This window comes from Fringilla coelebs (genome assembly GCF_963513975.1).
Source record: "Fringilla coelebs genome assembly, chromosome: 2".
In the NCBI taxonomy this organism is placed as follows: Eukaryota; Metazoa; Chordata; class Aves; order Passeriformes; family Fringillidae; genus Fringilla; species Fringilla coelebs.
Window position 1 is genome coordinate 72,216,203 of NC_140029.1, and position 20,281 is coordinate 72,236,483.

The 20,281-nt window shown below is 36.0% G+C and overlaps 1 protein-coding gene across 5 annotated transcripts in view; it reads right to left on the reverse strand.

Annotated features, from left to right (window-relative positions):
- The window catches only part of SGCG (sarcoglycan gamma), a 106,217-nt gene that overhangs the window by 63,326 nt on the left and 22,610 nt on the right, over positions 1-20,281 (reverse strand). For 2 of the 5 annotated variants that reach the window (XM_084226052.1, XM_084226051.1), the window contains exon 2: positions 11,983-12,074. The gene's annotated coding sequence lies outside the window, so the exon portion shown is untranslated. Of the gene's footprint in view, positions 1-9,009; positions 9,136-10,048; positions 10,169-11,982; positions 12,075-20,281 lie in introns of those variants that run through there. The other 3 variants (XM_084226053.1, XM_084226054.1, XM_084226055.1) reach the window with 3 other exon arrangements.

The following is a 20,281-nucleotide window of genomic DNA, read 5'->3' on the forward strand; positions in this document are numbered from 1 at the left end:
TATGTGTGTTTCTCATCACTATTCTACTCTGTACTCAAGCTCTTGGAAGAATGGACAGTGGGGATATATTATACTAGTACAGCTAAAACCATGCAGTTAGCAATATCTAAATATATCAGAAGTTCTTGGGGCTGAAAATTAAGATGAAGCCATGTCTGGTGCTATCTTGCTTCTTTTACCAGAAAGGTAAACCTTTTTGCCTTGAATGAGTAACATCCAGTCCTGATGACAGAAAATTCATTATTATCAATTGTATTGATTTGTCCCAAAATATCTCCTAACAATTTTTTTCTCATTTGGGACATTTCTTCAGAGCCATCCTCCAGAATGGCTCTGAAGAATATAATCTCTATGTACCTCCAGAAAAGGTATATAGAGAAATTTTCTAGACCTCCTCAGTGGGGAACATTGATGTTAATTCCCTTAGGATCTTCTTTTTGATATCTTTGTTCAGGCACTCAAAATACAAATCTTCAGTGTATATCCAGTACTCAAATATATAGTACTGATATTCAAAAACAAATACAAATCAATTAAAAAAAACTCTAGCCAACAAAGGAACTGAATGAATACTTCTGACTGCATTAACACGTTCTTTGTAAAGTATCAGGTTAGATAGTTGCAGCATCAGTCATGAAAAATATTATTCACTGTATTTAATAATTTTTAACACCAATGGTTAATGATTGTTAGAAGTTATCCAACTCTGCACATCTTCTGTGTAGGAAGGTATTCAAGCCTACTTTCTCTGGCCATTTTGCTAAAATCCATGGAGGAAAAAAAAAAATCACTATCAAGACAGTGATTCACATATGTCTAGGTACATACAAAGTCATTCAGGAAGTACCACAAAGCAGAGTTTCTGTCTCCATGGTCTAAATACTAATTTAACACCTACCAAAGTTGACTTGTGATACCTAAGAGCATCCCAGATGTTACCAAAAGCCACAAGACTTGAGGGACTGGTCCTCACTACCTCTGATCATGAAGCAGGTCACACATGGTACATGAACATATAGGACATCTTTTATGAACACAGCAATAATATTCTCAAACAAATTCAGGATTTCTGCTGGGAGGTAACTGTTTCATCTGGGAAGAGTGCTGAGAAAGGGCAAACTCAAAGCGCAGTTTGTGCTCATCACTTAAATCAGCAGCAAAGATGAAACTAAAGTTAGTAGCAAAGTACAGAGGGAATAAAAAGAGACTAGGGTACAGGACCTGTGTGTGCTTGCTGTTGCTTTCAATTGTGCCAATAAATCTTTGAAAAGCAGCAAAGAAACAGTGAAAGCTTAATTAATAATTTGTTCTATAACCAGAAGTCGTGATGAGGCCTAATTCTGTACAGATTTGTATGTTTGGTCAAACACCCATATCAACACAGTAATCTCATTACTTTTGCTCTATCCATGTGCTTTATAAAAATGTCCTGAGCCAGATATAACACACATCAGTACTCGGTAGCTTCAATTGTGTATTCTGACCCAGTAGATATTATTCACATGCCAACAGAATGTACCACGACAGAGTTTTCCTCTAATGAGGGCATTATCTCACAAGACACCTTCAGTAAACTTGAAAAAACTTTTAATTACCATACTCAAATTTTAATTATCATACTCAAAATTGACTCCAAAGTCAAAAAGATAGTGGGGGGACTGGGATGGACAGCAACTTAGTTCAATTAAAAAAAACCAAACAAAACAAAACGAAGAAGAAAATTCAACCAGAATGAAATATCAATAGAGAGCAACCATTTGTAGAGTAACAATTTACATAGTTTTTACAAACAGATTAAATTTAAAAATAAAATTTCTTTTCTTGCAGGTGTGAAACATTTGATAAATAGGAGTATTTATTTAGCATACTACTTATTTGGAAAAAACATCTAAGAAATCCCCTTAAGTCATCATGTTCAAACTTTTATTATATCAGGTCAGCAGTACTACTCTTAATCTAGGTGATTAAACAGAATTCCGGGTACTTTACGGTGGCTTTCATGTCTCTGGGTGTCATGGACATTAAGAGAAGTTTATTTGAGTATCTGACAAAATGGATACATCCCATTCTCTTTGTGCTGACATTTAAATTGTTGCTCTAAATCAGGTTTCTTTGCTCTGTATTGTTACTGTAAGACTTGGATGCTCTTAATTTCCTTTAATTCCTCCTTTATCATCAGTCTACAGTCTCATAAGAAAAGAGAGAACCACATAGTTTTACTTTCATACAAACTGAAGTTAAACTTTGAAAAGAGGATCTGGTAGCTAGTCAGTTTGAGTGGCAGCAAATAATAGGAAAATCTGTGTACAAAATTTCATTTCTTAAGCACCATTAAATGCAAATAAGAATTGTTTTGTGGCCTTCAGTTTTCCTTCACTGGAGACAACACCAGAAATCTCAAAACACTTGTAGGCATAATTTTTTTTTAAATTTTGTTGTCATTTTTCATGCTCTTTATGGTTATTTGTTGCACTTAAAAGTGTGACACAGTGACCAGAATTGCAAAGCTAACTCGGGAAGGAATGGGAAAATAATCTTCGTTGGGGTCATTGAAAACACATCAAAAGACCTGAAATTCCAAATAAATGTGAAGAAAATTAGAGTAATCCCTCTGATGGAGGCAAATCATGAAAGAATTTCTGGTTTCATAATCTTGCATGCATATTTACCAGATAAGGAATAAATTTAGACACTTCTAAAAAAAAGCAATTGCCTATTTTTCTGTTTAAAAATACTTTAAAAAATTATTTTTATTTTCAATGTGTGTGATAGAAGAGCTTTCCTATCATACCACAATGATTACCAGCAGCAAGGCCAAAATGTATCTTATAGAAATAGTGTCCCTAAAGCAAGTCCTGTTTTAGAGAGCTTTTAGCAAAAGCTCTTTAACACTATCCTTAATGTTGTTTGCAGGAAAAGTATTTCATGTTGTCAGAGCTGGGAAGAGGTGAGAGTGAAAGCAAATAGCTCTATTTAAGTACATAAAGACATACACATTGACATAACTTCTTCCTCTTTTTCCTTGTCTTGCTGCTGCTTTTATAAAAGCACTGCTTCCAGGTAGAATGCTGTTACCCTTTGAGAAGTATACTTCCAGCTCATTTAGTAGACTTCAACACAATTACAAAATAACTCCCTTTTGTGATGTTTTCCTGTGTTGGTTGTGAACCTCGTAAAGCAGTTTATTTAGCCTTGGTAAATGATTTCACATAGTAAATGGAATTATACTGCTATTCTGTGAAGCCTTTTTTTTTTTTTTTTTTTTTTTTTGGAAAATTGAAATAAAAATAGACAAAAGGAGGAACAGAACTAGATGTAAACTAGATGTAGAGGCTAGAGATGAAAATTAATCCTCAAGTCTTCCCTCCATAGTTCAAGTGATTCTCCCTCCCTAGTTCAAGTGATTCTCCCTCCCTAGTTCAAGTGATTCATCACATACGTACTTTAAAAAACACATGAACACATGAGAATAATTTGACCTCTCATCTGGAAAATAACAACTGCACCTTTTTTGATAAGTGACATGTAGCTAAACTAAAGATTCAAAATTCATTTTTCAGTAGCAAGGGAAGCAAAATGCTATCGTATGTATACTATGTCTCATTACATACTTTAAACCTCTGCCCTTTTCTGAGGAATTTTAAATGTCAGTGACTACAAAATGATGTGTTCCCGTTGCTTTGCAGTCCTGCTCATAACAACTTTATTACTCATTTTTACTTACACAGGGAAAACCCATTTAACGTGTATTAGACACATAAGGACATCATCAAAAGACTTGTATTGCAGAAGCCTTTTTTGGTTATGTTGACTCCAACTGTTTAGGCAGCAACCATCTCTAAGTTTCTTTATAAGCAACCGTGACAAAGCAATAATGCAAAGCAAGAAAGAGAAAATGAAGAACATGGAGAAGTGTATAAAGACACGTTTTGATCAATATACCAGTTCTTGGATTAAAACCTAGAAGAAAGACATAGGTGATTTTCAGTTAACTGTAAAAACAAATGAAGAATCAGCAAAACCCAAATTACCTGTTAAGTATGTAGGCATTCCAAGATAAATGAAAAGATCTCTTATTTGACATAACATATACACTCCTCATATTTCAAAGCAGAATTTTCCATACAAAGTATTTACTCCAAAATAGAAATCAGCAGGCATTACCAAAATCCTTAACTTTAGTTGAGAGATTATTTACTGATATAAATCAAGTAGTATAACCTGAAATGTAGGATTTATTTTTCTTCATTTTGAAGATTTCTTCATTTTAAAAACTCTAATTTGATTAATTGGAAAACAATTCCTATTTGGATCAAATAACAAGCACATTACCTTCTCCAGAAAGTGTTTCTGAAGTTTCTAAAGTTATTCTTTAGGCATACATAGGAAAAGACATTCACAGAGCACAAGTATAACTTGTCTTTTTAAACTTCAGTTAGATGTTGTTTGTTCCTCAAATTTGGAGAGTAGTGCTTGACCCATCCATCAGTTTTTGTAGCCTGAGATTTATCAGAGAACCAAGAGCTGCAAATCAGGCTTCCCTAAACTCAAATACTGGAAAAAATGCGAGTTTCTGATGGCAAGATAAATATAAACTCCGCTATGTCTTAGTGCCTGCAGGTTTGCCTAGTCCAGGTTTGCAGTGATTTGGACTGTTCTCTGCCAACCGGGTAAGTAAACTCTGCCCAAGATAGATCTTGATTTCCTGCTTGGCAGCTGGAGAACATTTCTGGAAGGTAATCACTTTTCAGAAAAGCTTTAGTTCAACATAAGGACAACTGAGAGATTTTTGTCAGACCCTGGTGTACATAAGCAGAGTGTCCTCAAAACTTTAGAATCTATAATTTCAATTTAAAGAAAATGCTGGAAAAATTCAGCTGAAATTTAAAATCATCTACCACAAGGTGGAGATCTCTTTTGGTAGGGGAAAATAGTCTTAAAAAATAATTTTTTTTTCTTTTTAGCTGTGAATTTACAAAATATGTGATCAGATATGTAAAAAAGCCTCCACATTTTAATTACAGTAAAATAAACACTGTGAGTAGATGAGGATAAGAGAAAAAGGTTAAGTAGCGAGTACACTCAGGAAACGAACATGAGATGTTTAAGTGGAGACTATAAAATATGGGGAGAATGAGGAAGTACCTAGGGATGCTGAAGAAAGTAAAAAAAGAAAAGAAGAAAAAGGTACCAAAAGATGGAATCTTTAGATAATGTAAAGGAATATAGGGTAATTTTGCTTTCTGCTGCCTTTACCTTATTTTGCATTCTAGCCATTGATACGCTTTGCCTACCAAACAATCCTAAATCAAAGCTTATTTCTACATAATTTTTTGAATGTAAGCTTTGAATTTTTTCTTGAGTTGAAGCTTTTTGCTACTGGGTGCCTTAGCATTTCTGATACAGGAAGACAGTCATATTAATGTTCTCAATTTAAAGAGTATTTTAGATGTTTTCAATCACTAAAGGGATGCAGCTTTTTCTTCCATAAATGTGATTAAAATCAGTTAAAACAAATCAAGTGTGAATCACAATACTATTCGTTCAACAGATGTTTAACTTAAAGCAAAATCGATAAAATTAGAATATATATTTAAAAAGTAAGTACTCTCACAGATTGTGAAAGTTGCTACTAACAGAATTTCAACAAAATATTCAATTCAGAAAGAATGGAGGATACTCAAATAAATACAGTGGTTTTATCAAATATAGCTTAGAAATGCTTTTTTCTCTGTTATGACAATACATAAATAATCTTACACAACTCTGTCAATATAAGAACTGCATTGCTGGTTTGGGAAGCACTATCTTCACACATGCATTGAACATAATTATCAAATGACTTATGAAATCATTCAAAATGAAATAAACTATTTTGTAATGCAGTTCCATGTTTAAGCAAGATAACAGTTTTCAGCAGACATCATCAGTATTCTCATTAAGTGGGAAATACCTACCATAACAGAATGAAACTAGAAGTAGAATGTTACAGGGAAGAAAAGTTTTGGGGCTAGAAAAAAAATCTTTTCTTATACTAAACAGAACGGCTGAAAATAAGGCAGGTTTTTTGGTGTACAGGCTACATCAGGTCTGTTTGAGCCTTTGAGACTAGAAAAATAGCCTGAAAAGTAGCATGGGCATCACAGGACTACCAGGTCTTGGTCATGCTGCCCACCCTACAAAGGGTTTGGCTCCACCTCCACAAAATTCTATGCCACACCCTACATAAACTTGGCTCTGAGTACCCTCTAGGTAAACTATGACCACTTCAGCCCTCAAATATGACTTTTTGTAGCACCAGAATATATGCTGGAAGTCTTGGCGTGTACTGCAAAGGCACAATGTGTATCAGGACACTGTCAGGTGAATGCGGAGGGAACAAACCTGACACTGCCTTCTCAGCCTCAACTGTGCTGGCTTTTGGGATTGTTCACCATGTTCACTTTCTTGTTTGGCACACAGGCCAAACTCAAATCAATCTCTTCTTCCTTCACATACTGAAATCTGTCTTATCATTTTATTATCCCTACAGTGAAAGCTTTCACTCAGGAAATCAATAACACAACCTTTTCTGCCAGGTGCACAAATATCCTCCCGTGGCTTTTCAGCTCATAGGGAATGCTTCTATTAAAGTAATACTCACTGTTAGTTTTTTTGGCTTTAAGTTCTGAATCCATCTATTTCCTTTCTTGTATTTCCAAGTAAAAGTCAAATATTACAGTTAATTCTCATTGATTTACATCAACTTTACGTGGCCTGAGAATACCACTAGCTATCAATCTCACATATTTATTAAACTGTGATGCCCTCTTCCATGAACTCTGAAGCACTGCCGCTTGGACCAACTAGTAATACAGCCAGGTGACTAAACAAAACCAGCAGGTAATTAATAATAACAATAAAGTGAATAGTGAAAATCTGAACAAATTCTGAGAATCCTAGAAAAAAATGGGCTGCAATGGACCGCTGGAGATAATCTATTCCAGTTCAAAGCTGGACTGCAAGAGGCCTTTGGAAGGAGTTAGATATCTAAAGTGTTGCTAATGTAGCCTGATCTGTGGTTAGGGTTCATTATCACAGCTTTGCTCTGCTGACTCAGCTTTATTTCAGAGCATTTATTTTTTAAGAAACTCTTCCATTTTATTCTGTTTTCAGTCATCTAGAGTCACCAGGACTTTTTTTTTTTTTTTTTAATTATTACTGCCTCTCACTTAAAATCCTTTTCCTCAACATTGAGGAAAATGGGTGCAGTGGAACTTTGCAGACATGTCTACTTCCATCAGGAGCCGGCATGCTTCTCTCAGAAAGGTCTAACAGCTTGGAAATTCAAGGTAGGTCCTACGTGAAACTTTAACTTGTAACAGGTTGTTGTACTCTACACAGTCAGCCTTTTCTGAAAGCTGCCAGTATCCACAACTAATAAGGCAAGGATGCAAAAAGTCGTCATAAAATTTAGTATCTGGCACTTGGAATACTGGGGAAAGGTAAGGTGAAGCAAAGGTACTAGAATTTCTGTTCCTCAGAGCACTGACAGCACAGCAAATAAAAGGGGAGGAACTGAAGAGTTTTAACAGTCATTACTACAAGATTATTCCATCCCTACATCCCTTTACTGAAAGTACATATATACCTGATTCTTACAGGCAACCCTCAATCCACAAACAAACATAACCCTTATTGAAAAGCACGTGTTTTATGGCTGCCACCAGCATTATCCAACACTTCAGTACATACCACGCTCCATTAAAAAATATTTATGTATTTTAGTTTATATTTCTCTTCATAGTCTTATACAGACTTCATCCACCACAGAAACATAACCAACCATGGCATGAAATGCAGCAGCTGTTTAACAGCTTTTGGCACATATACAGAAAGGTTTAATGAGAAGACTGGCCCAGGTAGCCAAAGCTAAGATGAATTAAATAGTGAGAATACTATTACCCAAGCTGAAAATTTGACCAGGATATTAAATTAACCTGATATCCAAACTGCCATGATGCTTTTAGCCTGGTTTAATAAAAAAAAAAAGCAACCAAACCCTATGTCAACATCTAAACCATCTGTCTCCCATTCATTTTCTCTACCTCCTTCAATAGCTTTTGAGCTTCTTGGCCAATCTCAACAAAATTCAACAGACAAGCAGATGCCTCAAATACTACATTCCTGCAAACTGTCTGAAAATGAGACAACAGAGAAAATAAGAACCCCCGTTTATGTCTTTACTGAGGGACTGCAATGGGCATGAAGTCCTTATAAAATATCAGAAAACTGATGTGAGAAAAAGACCTTGTCTCTGTTACAAAAAAACCCCTTCAGTCACTGCTTGTTAAACATGTAAGACAATCAACTCTGAGAAATAAGTCCACAGGAAATCCAGCTTACTTAATTCCAAGTCATGAAAATAATTAAAAACAGTAAAAGGTTAGGACCTGGGATTTGTATTTCATGTATAAGGCATTACTTTCCACAGGAAGGAAAAAAAATCTCATGAGGCTATTCAAGCAAGAAGACCTTTGTACATATAACTTTATCTGCCTTATGATTATGAATAAAACTCAAAATTTAACATGCTTTCACCATCGAGTTTTCAACCAGGAAAGAGCTGCATGATGTTAGCAAAAGCATGAAGGTTTGGAAAAGAGATTTTAAGTGGTTCCCTCTAATGCTGGGCTTAATTTAGACTCTTTTATTTTTAATTTAACCCCATGCACTTGTTGCTATCCTTTGGTGGTATTCTAGGAGCATTTTTTCTTCATTACATAGTAGAAAGGAGGGGTGTATCTAACAGAACATTTGTTTAGAAGATAAACAGAAATCCATCTCAGCCAAAGTGGAATCATTTGTGACTATCACAAACAAAACTTACAAAATCTTAACTCATGGCAAACTTCCAGAACTTTATGGTACAAAGTTCCGACAGTTCACTCAAATGGACCACTCATTTGGAAGTGGCTGTGCAGACCAAAATTCATCTCTCCAAACACAGACAACATCAGTCACACTTACCGAAGTGTCGTCCACAGAAAACAGAGATAAGACAGACCCTTCTAGGACATTGATTCACGTCCTCCTCAAGTAGGAGGAGATTTCAGACGGATACAGTAAAAACACCCATATCTCAGTTAAAGGAGCCGAGCTGACTGGTGTTGATGCACTAAAATCACATTCCTACACTTAGGCAATATCCTGTTTTAGGAACTTATGTGCTCAATCAGATTCATGATTAAGTATGCAGTGCAAGCACCTGTTGGTGGCAAGGCACCAAGTATCATCCAATAAATCATTTGATAATGAGTGAGTAATCCATTGAAAACTAGTTGGTAATTTTCTTTCGGTAAGAGAAATTATCCACAAGAAAATGTATTTGAATTCAAAAAAATTGTGAACTTGCAAAACGAGTTCTGTACACAGATAATTATATGCCCTATATTAATTTAAGTATGCTTCACAGAAGTTAGAAATAATTTTGGTAACAATTCCTCAGATGGGAGGTTTTTATTACACAATCAAGCCAAAAAGAAGTGTTCAGCAGAACCATGGATCCATTCTTGACTAAATTTAACTTTCGGTATGTGATAAATAAACTGGGAGAAATCTACAGCTACAAGCATCAGAGGTTTACTACTGCAAATCAGATATTTATGTAAGTACAGTCCTGGACTTATATAGTAACATGACACTGTAAAAGATTTAAAAGTTACTAAACTTAAAATTTCTAATTTAGCTTCTTAATATTAAAGAAGTGCAAGTTTAAACTATGCAACTTTTAATTGTAAAAACAAGTATAAACAAACTATCTGCATCAAAAATAGTAATTGTAGTTAAAAATGAACACATAATTTAGGCCCTAAAATAAATCACATAAGTATCAAAATGGTCCTTAAATAAGGACAAAATCAGTCTGAAATACTGCACAGAAACTTAGAGAGGGGAGAAGCTCAATACAGCCATGTAACAAGTAAAGAATAAACAGAAATAATTCATTTGTTAACATGCTAGTGTTTTAATACAGATATAAAAATAAATTTTAAAAATTGTTACTTACCGTAGAGATTTGAAACAATGTGGACTTGTGAAAAAACTACAACCGTTCTCTTTCCAAGAGAGAATTGTCTAACTTTTCCACTACTTTCAGATCTGGAGTGGAAGATATTTTAGGTCTGGCCAAATATCACTGGAAGAAAATTCGTTCACATGTTTGGCTACGTTTTGCATTCCATCCTGTTGCTCTGGCACACAGACACAGCTAATTATAATCTGTGACATAAGCGGTTAATTCTCCTGCTAAAACAGTTGTGTACTGACTCCAGAAATGAACTTATGGTAAGACATAACCAATCCATAATGTGCACTGAAATCATTCAACCTGTCATGTAACGCCAACTCCTTTATTAAAATCTGAGCATGTGAGTGCTCCATAGAACCTGCATGTAAAAACCATTATCAGCGCTGGCTGCTAACACCACTCAACGCAAAATTAGAAACAAAAAAGATTTCTGCTTTCTTTTATGAAACTGTATGGAACATCCCAACTGAATTTCAAGAGTTCATTTTCTGAAAACTCTTCATTTTAATGTTAACATTATTCTAGCTATAATATATATTGTCTGGCATATAAAAAGTCTCTTTAAAAAAGGAAATACAGGTATTGTAATATACCTATAATAGCACATATAAATTTTATACAAGAACCATACTAACAATTACCAATCTTTCCAAGAAGTTAAGCCTATCTTGGTATCTAAAACACAGATACATATATATGCATAGACACACACATAAATACTAGGAGCTACAGAAAAAAAAGTTGCTCATATTACACATTTTCAGATTTCAGACATTATAGGAGTTATAAGACATCCTTTTTTTTTTTTTTTTTTTCTAGTATCATTAAAACTTTGAGCTCTCAAATGCAGAAGAACAATTCTGGTCTGGCACTGCTTACATTACACTACCTACACAAACAGTGACCAGCAGACTTCCTGCTCAACTCAGATATTTTAGAATCTGTGCCAGTAGCTTTCCAAAATTTAGAAAGCATTAAAATATACATATGTAAGATTTGCAGAGTAAAAGGTTTGTGCTACGTGAAGCATTGCAATCATCACCCACGTTCGGACAGTCTCATTTCTCAAAGCACTATGTTTACTTTTTCTCAGCCTTGTGCTCACACTGTCATCACGCTTTGGAAGACAAAGCTCCTATCACACATTTAACAGCTGCAGATCATAAATTTAGGACTGACACGAATCCAGCTGATCACAGGCTTACAAGAAACTTTTTTCCCTTCATTAGTTCTGTGGCCATAAATCCTTTTTCAGACTCTGCTTACATATACAAATGGTGTTCTTTTCTCTGCAAAGAAATTAATTCACTGGTATCTGCCAATAATGACAAATATTTCCAATAAAAATATTTATCAATATTTTTAAAACAGATTTTGTATTTAATCTCAGGGTTGTATGAAAGTAAGTGTGAGGAGAGCATTTGTATGTTGTGTTAATACCAAAGCTTTTCTTTAATTGAAATCCTTTTATGTAGTAGAGGAAGAAACCTATAAATGATGGGTGAGTTTTGAAAGGTTCATTATTTAGTCATTATTTAGGTAATTGGTTATTCATGTCTAGGGATTTTCTGTGAAATCTTTTGCCCATTTTGAAGAAAATCAGAGGATCAGATAAAACTGGGTACATGACCCTCAAAGCCCCAATGCTTTAACTGCATTTATAGCATGTTTTCTTTTGACATATTTGTAATTATTTGATTTCTAAACATATAAAAAAGATTGACTAACATAGTGCCTAGCTATTGAAAGATTCGATCCTATCACCCAGTAGCTCTCTTTATGACACAACTTCGTGCTATTCTCCATATATGATTTCTCTTCACTAGTCTAGATGTCTCCTTTGTCCTGCTCTTCCACATAACTAATTTCTACAAAGTTAAAACTTGAAAAAATGAAAAAGAACAAATAAATACCTCGGTTAGTAATTTCTGAAGTTCTCATGAAGTAGGACTGAAGCAAGAGCAACTGTCAGTGAGTTCTGTACCATCTGAAGGCAGCTGTCCTCCTATTTAATTGCACAGAAGAGAAAGAGAAATCAAAATTTTGCTTGAGTATGGAGAAAAAATAAGATATATTCATGAGCTGCCCTCATCACTACTTCAACTGACAACTTCTTACAAGCAATAGACCAAAATTCACTCAGCTTAAAACTATGACACAAACAAATGAAACACTGCACACCCAAAAGCTGTTTGGATTGCAAATGTTCATGATGGCAGAGTTTACAGTAAATGCAAAATAAACATTAGTCAAAAATCTATGTGCAAAATAATAAAAAATATTTCTGTTGCAACTATAAGATTGGAATCCATTAGTATAATGAACAACAAATTCAGTTATGGGGTTACATTGCATTTGTACAAAATCTAATTTGTACAAAATCTAACCTCCCCCTAATTTTCTGTGCAGTTCAAGAATGCTGATATCTCATTCCTCACCCCAAAACTGAAAACCTCCTTTTCAACTGGATTTTGAAAGTCAATGGCTGATGACTTAGTCCTGGAAAGGTAAATAGCATATTTATCTTCCACATTGTCAGAGTCCACTCCTTCTAGCAGCTGACTAACTAGAAGTACTTGCAAACTCATCTCAGGAAAAAAAAAACAACAGAAACAATGGTTTCAATATTCTGCTACTTTAACCAATTCTACATTTTTTTCCTCTCTTTTTTTTTAAATTTAACAAACATTTGATGTATGTGTGTAAGATTTCAAGAACATCTGCTTATTTCTCAAAGTACAAAACAACACAGTGGTGGAGAAGACACTATCAGGAATCAGTTTAAGTAATTCATCCAGCTAGAAAGGACATAAAAGACATTTGGTCCTGTCAGATATTTTTCAAGTCTGTGAGATGTTTAAAGACTGTGATAAGCAGTGGAAAGCAAAGGGTATTTAAGAGTGATAAGGATTTGGTAAGCAAAGGGTATTCAGGAAACAAGACTATTCTAGCCTGTGTAGGAAATGGAATTTATCTGAAATACTGTGATTATGTGGAAAGCACTAAAAATAACTAAAATTAGGTTGTACAGATGTGTAACTCCAGATGATGGCAGAGATCTTTTTCAACCTAAAAGATTCTATGAAACAGGAGTTTTGAGATATGAAATATTAAAAGATACTTTGGTAAAGGTTCAGAAAGGTCAAGTAGTATAGCAAAAGCAAATTTAAAGATAAAATGGCAGAAAACTTGGGGGAAAAAGTACGATGCAAAAGCAAAAATTAACCAAATTCTAAAACAACTAAAGTGAGGGATAACTGTAATAATGGCCAGAAAATATTAAAAAGTAATTATTTACCAGAAATCTCTGGACTACCAATAACAGAGGAGAAATGTTCAAGTATTCTCTATTCTTGGGCATTTTAGTTACTCATGAGCTTGAATACAGATGCCACAGAAAAAGCACCTTTTCAAAAACTATGTCTTCCTGTTCTCCGGACTTCCCATTACGTTAGAGACTCCACTGCAATGGTACAAAGCAAGATGCCAAGCAAGAAGTGTTGGATAGAATTTCTAGTTTTGAATTGGCTATGTTTAATGTGCTATTTAAATTTTTAAAGGATAAGACAGCTGTTCATTTACTGACAGATTGAGACCTTGTCTCCTCCTAAGGACAGGGCTATGGTGAATATTTAAAATGGGATGTAATCTTCTAAACCTGAGCAAAAGAGTGAGCCAAAAGAGCCTTATATCTTTCCCATATAAACAGAGAGAAACACTTGAAAGTTACTCTTATATCAGTTAAATCTACTCAATGCAATTGTTTTAAAGAGTTACAAAGAGAGAGAATACTCCAACAGGAACCTTTTAAAATATAAACGTATGACCCAAAGATATAAGGCTTTAAGGGAGATCTGCTTAGCCTATTCCATTACATGATGTTTACAAGGAGATTCAAAACAGCTTTGAAACTTGGAATATCTATGTTTCATTAGAGAATGAACAACAAAAAACTAAAAGAGAAAAATCTGAAAAGTAGTATGCAAGACAATATGAAAATTAAAGAACTTTTAAGTATCCAACTGCCCTGTGTGTGGCATGTCTGGTTTCTAGGGACTTTTTTCATCTGTGAGCACCAACAGCTGGCTGTGGGTTTGTTGCCTGATAACCCCAACAGTGTTTCAATCGCTGCTCCAGTTAGGTTTCTGTTCCTTACTGCCACACCTCTTTTCTCAATCCCATTTTTTTATGTGTTCTGTCACCTTTCCTCCCCAGTACACGCAGCAGGTTCTGCAGAAGAATCTTTTTTGTTTATTGTTCACCAGCTCTACTCAATTTCTTTTCAAATTCACGTAGACACAAAATTAATTTATACAGAACTGTTTCAAACTGTCACAGAGGGCTAGTAAAGGTTTTTTTTGGGGGGAAGGATGTGTTAAATGGTATCTTCTACTTGGACTGCATCTTCACACACTCTGATTAAAAAAGATTTAATTTCTATGAGTATAATTCTGCACGAACCTTTATAAAGAGATTACGTAGTGAAGCAACAAGTGAAAAGCTGCATGTGTGCTCACCATTGTACTCTGTGCAAAGATGAGCCTGACAGCTGCCCTGGAATGTAGGTAAGTAGGGATAAATTTATCTTTTAAGAGCAAACAAGAAAGCTCACATTCCTAGACCCTTCCAAAGAGCCAGCTGAAAAGATTAATTTGGAGTCTACAGCTTATGCAGACTGGAAGACACAATGAAGTGACCTTTCTATAGCACAACCTTAAAAGCAGAAAAAGTTGCCTAACTAAGTATCAAGGAGGAAAAACCCCACCAAACACTAAATGTCCAAGCAGATCTGAAATGATTTTGTCCCACTGCATTGTTGGTATACTTCAAGCATTCTCCTAAGCATGAAGTGCAAATACTGTTAGCTTGAGGAAGTTAATTGTTAGCTTATTCTCAGGAAGGAAACCTGAAATGTTTTTTCTTTGGTATACTTACCAAAGCATACAGAAACATATACTTTGGTTCATATGAAACTCACAAATATTCTGGACAGGAGGGCGGAGCAAAGCACTTTTTAATAGGTGTGCTATTTTGTGCACTGGGATTTTTATTTTAGGATATGATTCATTGTGCACCTACTCACAGCTCCATCGGCAAGCACTCTGTGACAGGCAGAATAGTGTATTTACAATTCTATTCTGTACAGTATGTCAAATCACTTCTACAACAGACGTCAACAGCACTGACAAGCAACAGAGAACCACATTTCATGTTCTCTGGTCACAACATTTCCTCTTACATCATCTGGTCTCTACTAAAAACAAAACCAAAACCCCTAATGCTCTAAATGTCCAGAGCAGGATGGTCTGGGATATCTGAATTCTGAGGCATTCAAGTGAAACACATGGCTATCACTCAGTACAGCTGGCTGTATGAAACAGAAAATGGAATGACTGTCCCTCCATGGTAGAACAAGTTAGGTCTTTGAAGCCCTGCCTCTGTACCCATATTCTCATATCACATAATGGCTTGTACAGATACAAAGCCTAAAGAATAGAATGATTTTAACATTCTCTTTTGCTTTCTTTTCTCTTCTTCTTTTGATTTCTTTTATCTTCTTTAATTTTTCTTACTTTTTTCCCTACTCACTGACAGAGGAGAAGTACTGGTAATCAAAAGATATAAAAGTCTGCCATTTTATTATTAAATGTTATATTTCAGTAACATAGCATATATTTAACTCTGAGAAAGCAAGCTTTTATCTAATTTGCATTTGAAACAACAGCATATAAAACTCTGTTTAAATACAGTTATTCAGTGTCTACTTACTAGTTAGAATAGTATTCTCATTTAGTACCCATACGCATCTTCCCAGAAAGAAAAAAAAAGAAAGTTAAGGCACACAAGAAAAATTACTTCAGTTTCAAAAGATTTGGAAGAAGACAAGTGCAACCATGGAAATTACAGTGCTCTGGCCAGAACCCTGTAACAGGAACCATTGTCCCAGAACTTGTGCCATGACAGACCCAATGCTCAGAAATTAGTGGATTCTAACTTTATATCTGGAGCAATTGACTATTAAATTATGGAAGGAATCTGCACTAGTTTAATTTTCTTAAAACTTCAGTCTTCAATAAAAGTGATAAAAAGATTGAAATCTATTTAATACTTTAAAAATACAGTATTAAAAAAGCACTTCTTCCTTGTTAAACAAGAGGGAAAAATTATTTTAGGATGGTGATACTACAGACCAGCATGTATGCTTAAAGAAAGAGAATAAGTAAGACTGGCTGTTTAATATAAACAAATGAACACATTCTTAGCAATTTGTTATGAGACCTGAAGAGAATGCCTTTAAATTCTTTTGTTGCACAAGTTCAGCTCACAAAATATCAAAAGTACTTCCAAAAAAAACCCCCCAAGAATTAATGTCTTGCAGTCAATGCAGGAAAAGCTTTTATCCAATACTGATTATCTCCTGTGGTTTTTTTTGGTAGCCAAGAAAAAGCAATGTTCTCAAAGCATTTTACTTTTCCTTTAAAACTATGCTATAAAATGCTGAATGATTAATGATTTTTCCTTCACAAGTTCCCATTGTAAAGCTGTTCTGAAGTAGATTACTATTAATTTTGCAATCAAAATCATGCTACACCCTATGACTCACTAAAAGAATGCCAGGGAAAAAAAGCCCTAGCATTCTAAAATGCCAAAAATGGGGTGGAGGGTGAGAAAAGGCACAATTAAAAAGCATTTTTCATGCTACGGAGTAAAACAGCCTAAGCCCCTGATATATTAGGGCTATTATTCTGGAAACTAGAAGTTATTCTATTATTCTGGAAACTAGAAGTATACAGTGTTTTATAGCATTCCTATTTTTGACTGTGAAACTGAGTCTCTCACTTTTAAATTGCCGAGAAATAGTTAAAACATGTCCCATGGAGGTACAGGGTCAACCCAGCAAAACAGTTCACACCTTGAAGGGCTGGGCAATCTTTGGTTAACAAAACACAGTTATGCATTGGGTTTGAATGAACAGTTTTACATAGCTTTACAGGGGCTAGAGGGGTTGGGTTTGCATGAACAGTTTTACATAGCTTTACAGGGGCTAGAGGGTTGGGTTTGCATGAACAGTTTTACATAGCTTTACAGGGGCTAGAGGGGTGGCTTCTGTGAGAAGCTGCCAGAAGCTCCTCTCATGTCCGACAGAGCCAGCCGGCTCCAAAACAGATGCGCTGCTGGCCAAGGCTGGGTCAGTCAGGAATGACAGTAATGCCTCTGGCATAACATATTTAAAAAGGAAAAACCAGTTATTGGGCAGATGTAACTGTGGCCAAAGAGTAGTGTAGTGAGAATATGGGAGAGGGACAGCCCCGCAAACACCAAGGTCAGTGCAGAAGGAGGGGCAGGAGGTGCTCCAGGCACTGGAGCTGAGATTCCCCTGCAGCCCTTGGTGCAGACTGTGGTGAGGCAGCTGTGCCCCGGCAGCCCATGGAGATCCACAGGGATGCAGAGATCCACCTGGAATCCATGGAGGAGCCCACACTGGAAAAGGTGGATGGATGCCTGAGAGGAGACTGTGTGACCCCATGGGAAGCCCATGTTGGAGCAGACTCCTGGCAGGGGCCTGCAGACCCATGGAGATAAGTGTCCATGCTGGAGTAGGTTTCCTGGTAGGACTTGTGACCCTGTGGGAGACCATTGCTGGAGCAGGCTGGGCCAGAAAGACTGCACCCTGTGGAAGGGTGACCCACACTGCAACAGTTTGTGAAGAACTGTTGCCCATGGGATAGACTCACGTTGGAGAAGTTCATGGAGAACTGTTGCCTGTGGTGGGAGGGACCCTGCACTGGAGCAAGGGAGACTCTTCTTCCTGAGTAGTGGCAAGAACAACATGTGATGAACTAACTGTAACCTCCATGCCCTATCTCCCTGTACTGCTAGGAAGGAGGAGGTAGAGATGAGAAGGAGGGAGAGGTAGGGGAAGATGTTTTTAAAATTTGGGGTTTTTTTGTCATTATCCTGCTCTGATTTTATTGGTAATAAATTCAGTAATATCCCCAAATCAAGTCTGTTTTCCCCACAATGGTATTTGGTGAGTTATCTTTCCTGGTCCTTATCTCAAACCATGAAACCTTCATTATATTTTCTTCCCCCTGGTCCAGCTGGGAAGAGAAGGGCAGCTTTGGTGGGTGCAGGGCATCCAGCCAGAGTGAACCCACTACACGTTAAAAAATAAAACTTAATTGATTTCCCAAGATCACTCCATGAAGAATGTGTACTGAACCATATTTAAGAATGCAAGACCAAAGTACTTAATTCAGAGTCACTTTTCTGGATCAAGATGATTGTCCTCATCAGGCGGACAAAGCAAGCTCAGCACTTAGCTCAGGAGTTTTTACCTCTTCTAATGTTTCTAGGAAGACAAAAAGAAAGCCTATGCAAAGGAAGCAGAAAATGGACAAGCAATTCTTCTTATCATGCACCATAACAAAATAGCAATTTCTGCTCCTGCTTTCTGTGGAAAAAGAAATTGAACAGCCCTTAAAGAGAAACAGTGGAAGGGAAGACAAAATAATTTTTAAGAATCTGCTTTGACATTGTGAACTTGTATTGAAGCAGAGCCTTAGTACCAAAGGTTAAGTCACAGCTCTTGATCCATAAGATTTTTTTGAGCTACCATTCATAAGAAAGACCATAAAAATAACAATATTAGTGTTGTTAGTATACCCAACTATCTGTTTGCCCTACTGAGATTTTAGCTTTGCCAAAATGCAAGCAGAAAAATTAGGCACATGAGAAGTGAATTTAATTAGGAACTTGCCATCTGGCATAAGCAAGCAAATGTTAAGTGGTGCCCTTTTAATATGAAGAAACTATAATCAACCAGGGAACAGACTATAAGCTATTTCCTGTTTGATTGAAATGCTTAAATTAACTATGGGAATAGTGTAATTATCTAGTATTTTGAAGGGTTATCCTCGAGGCTGAGCTGTAGGCAACCACAGCAAGCAGTGTAACCATAGTGGAAGTGTTGACTTAAAATTGACAGATTTAAACTGATAAATTTTGGCAGTCTTTAAGAGTATGACATCCCAACTTCTTGAGCAGAGTTTCAATATACTTGCAAAATAAAGTGTTGCATCAGTTTAAATAAGAAATATAGTAGTGCTATCTAGAGCAATGTTTATTACAATATGGCATTCCATTCTAACAGGCTATTTTGAAAAATAATAAATAATAGAGAAAAAACTAGCATGGAAATAGACAACAAAATGAAGTAGGTTCTACTCAGCTGCTCTAGTTGTGCAATTTGTTTGATTTTAGTAAGAAGCATTATTACCAAATGCCCAAGTTTCTCCTCTAGTGAACCTGTGATTCATAATAGTTTCACAATTACCAGTCAGGGTAATTGACTAGTAGGGAATACATTGATTTTAACCATAATCAGAATGTATGGTTAAAAGTCTCTTCCCCTGTTATTTACTCAAAACATTTAATGTCACATCTTTACTTCTCACACTTCACTGGCTTTGCATCAGCTGAAGTGACAACAGCTGCATCCTAGTTGGTATGATCATCTCATTTACTGTCTGGATAACTACACAAACAGGCTGCTTCATTTTCAGCTGCGCAGTCAAATACCCAATCCATCCACTGTTAGAAAATGGTTGCACGGCAAAACACAAAGCCAAGGCATATATCAGCCCCTCCAGCAGAAAACAACTTCCAGAAATTCACTGTCCCTTTCTTAAGATAAAGGTGTCTGACCATCTCCAACCTACTGTAATGACTGACAATTCCCCTTAAGAGTGGGCTGTCACACCTACTCTGTTATGATGTAATAATCCAGCAGATAAGCACCAAGACCAGTCTAAAAGTGCATTGTTCTAGTCAGCTCTTGTACAAAACTGAATGGACCCCTTTATGCACAGTATAACTAGCTGCAGACCCAGTTTAACCATGTCTTAGAACCATCTCTTCTTTTTCTAGCACTTTCTAAGGAAGTATCCTTAATTATTTCCTAGAATATTTACAGGAAGAGGTCTTAGAGGATAACCAGAAACATACAAGTAGTCAGTGTGAAGCCTTAGAGATTTTCAGAATGTGTACATATATTTGAGGCTCTTTCTCTTTAATTGCCGTTGTTAGACTTTATAATTAACTGATTTTACTTGCCTCATAGGAACCTTAGAATCTGATTCTGGGCTTGGCAAAACCATCAATACCAGAGCACTTCATTTTTATATTCTCAAGGAAGTTCTAGTAGACACT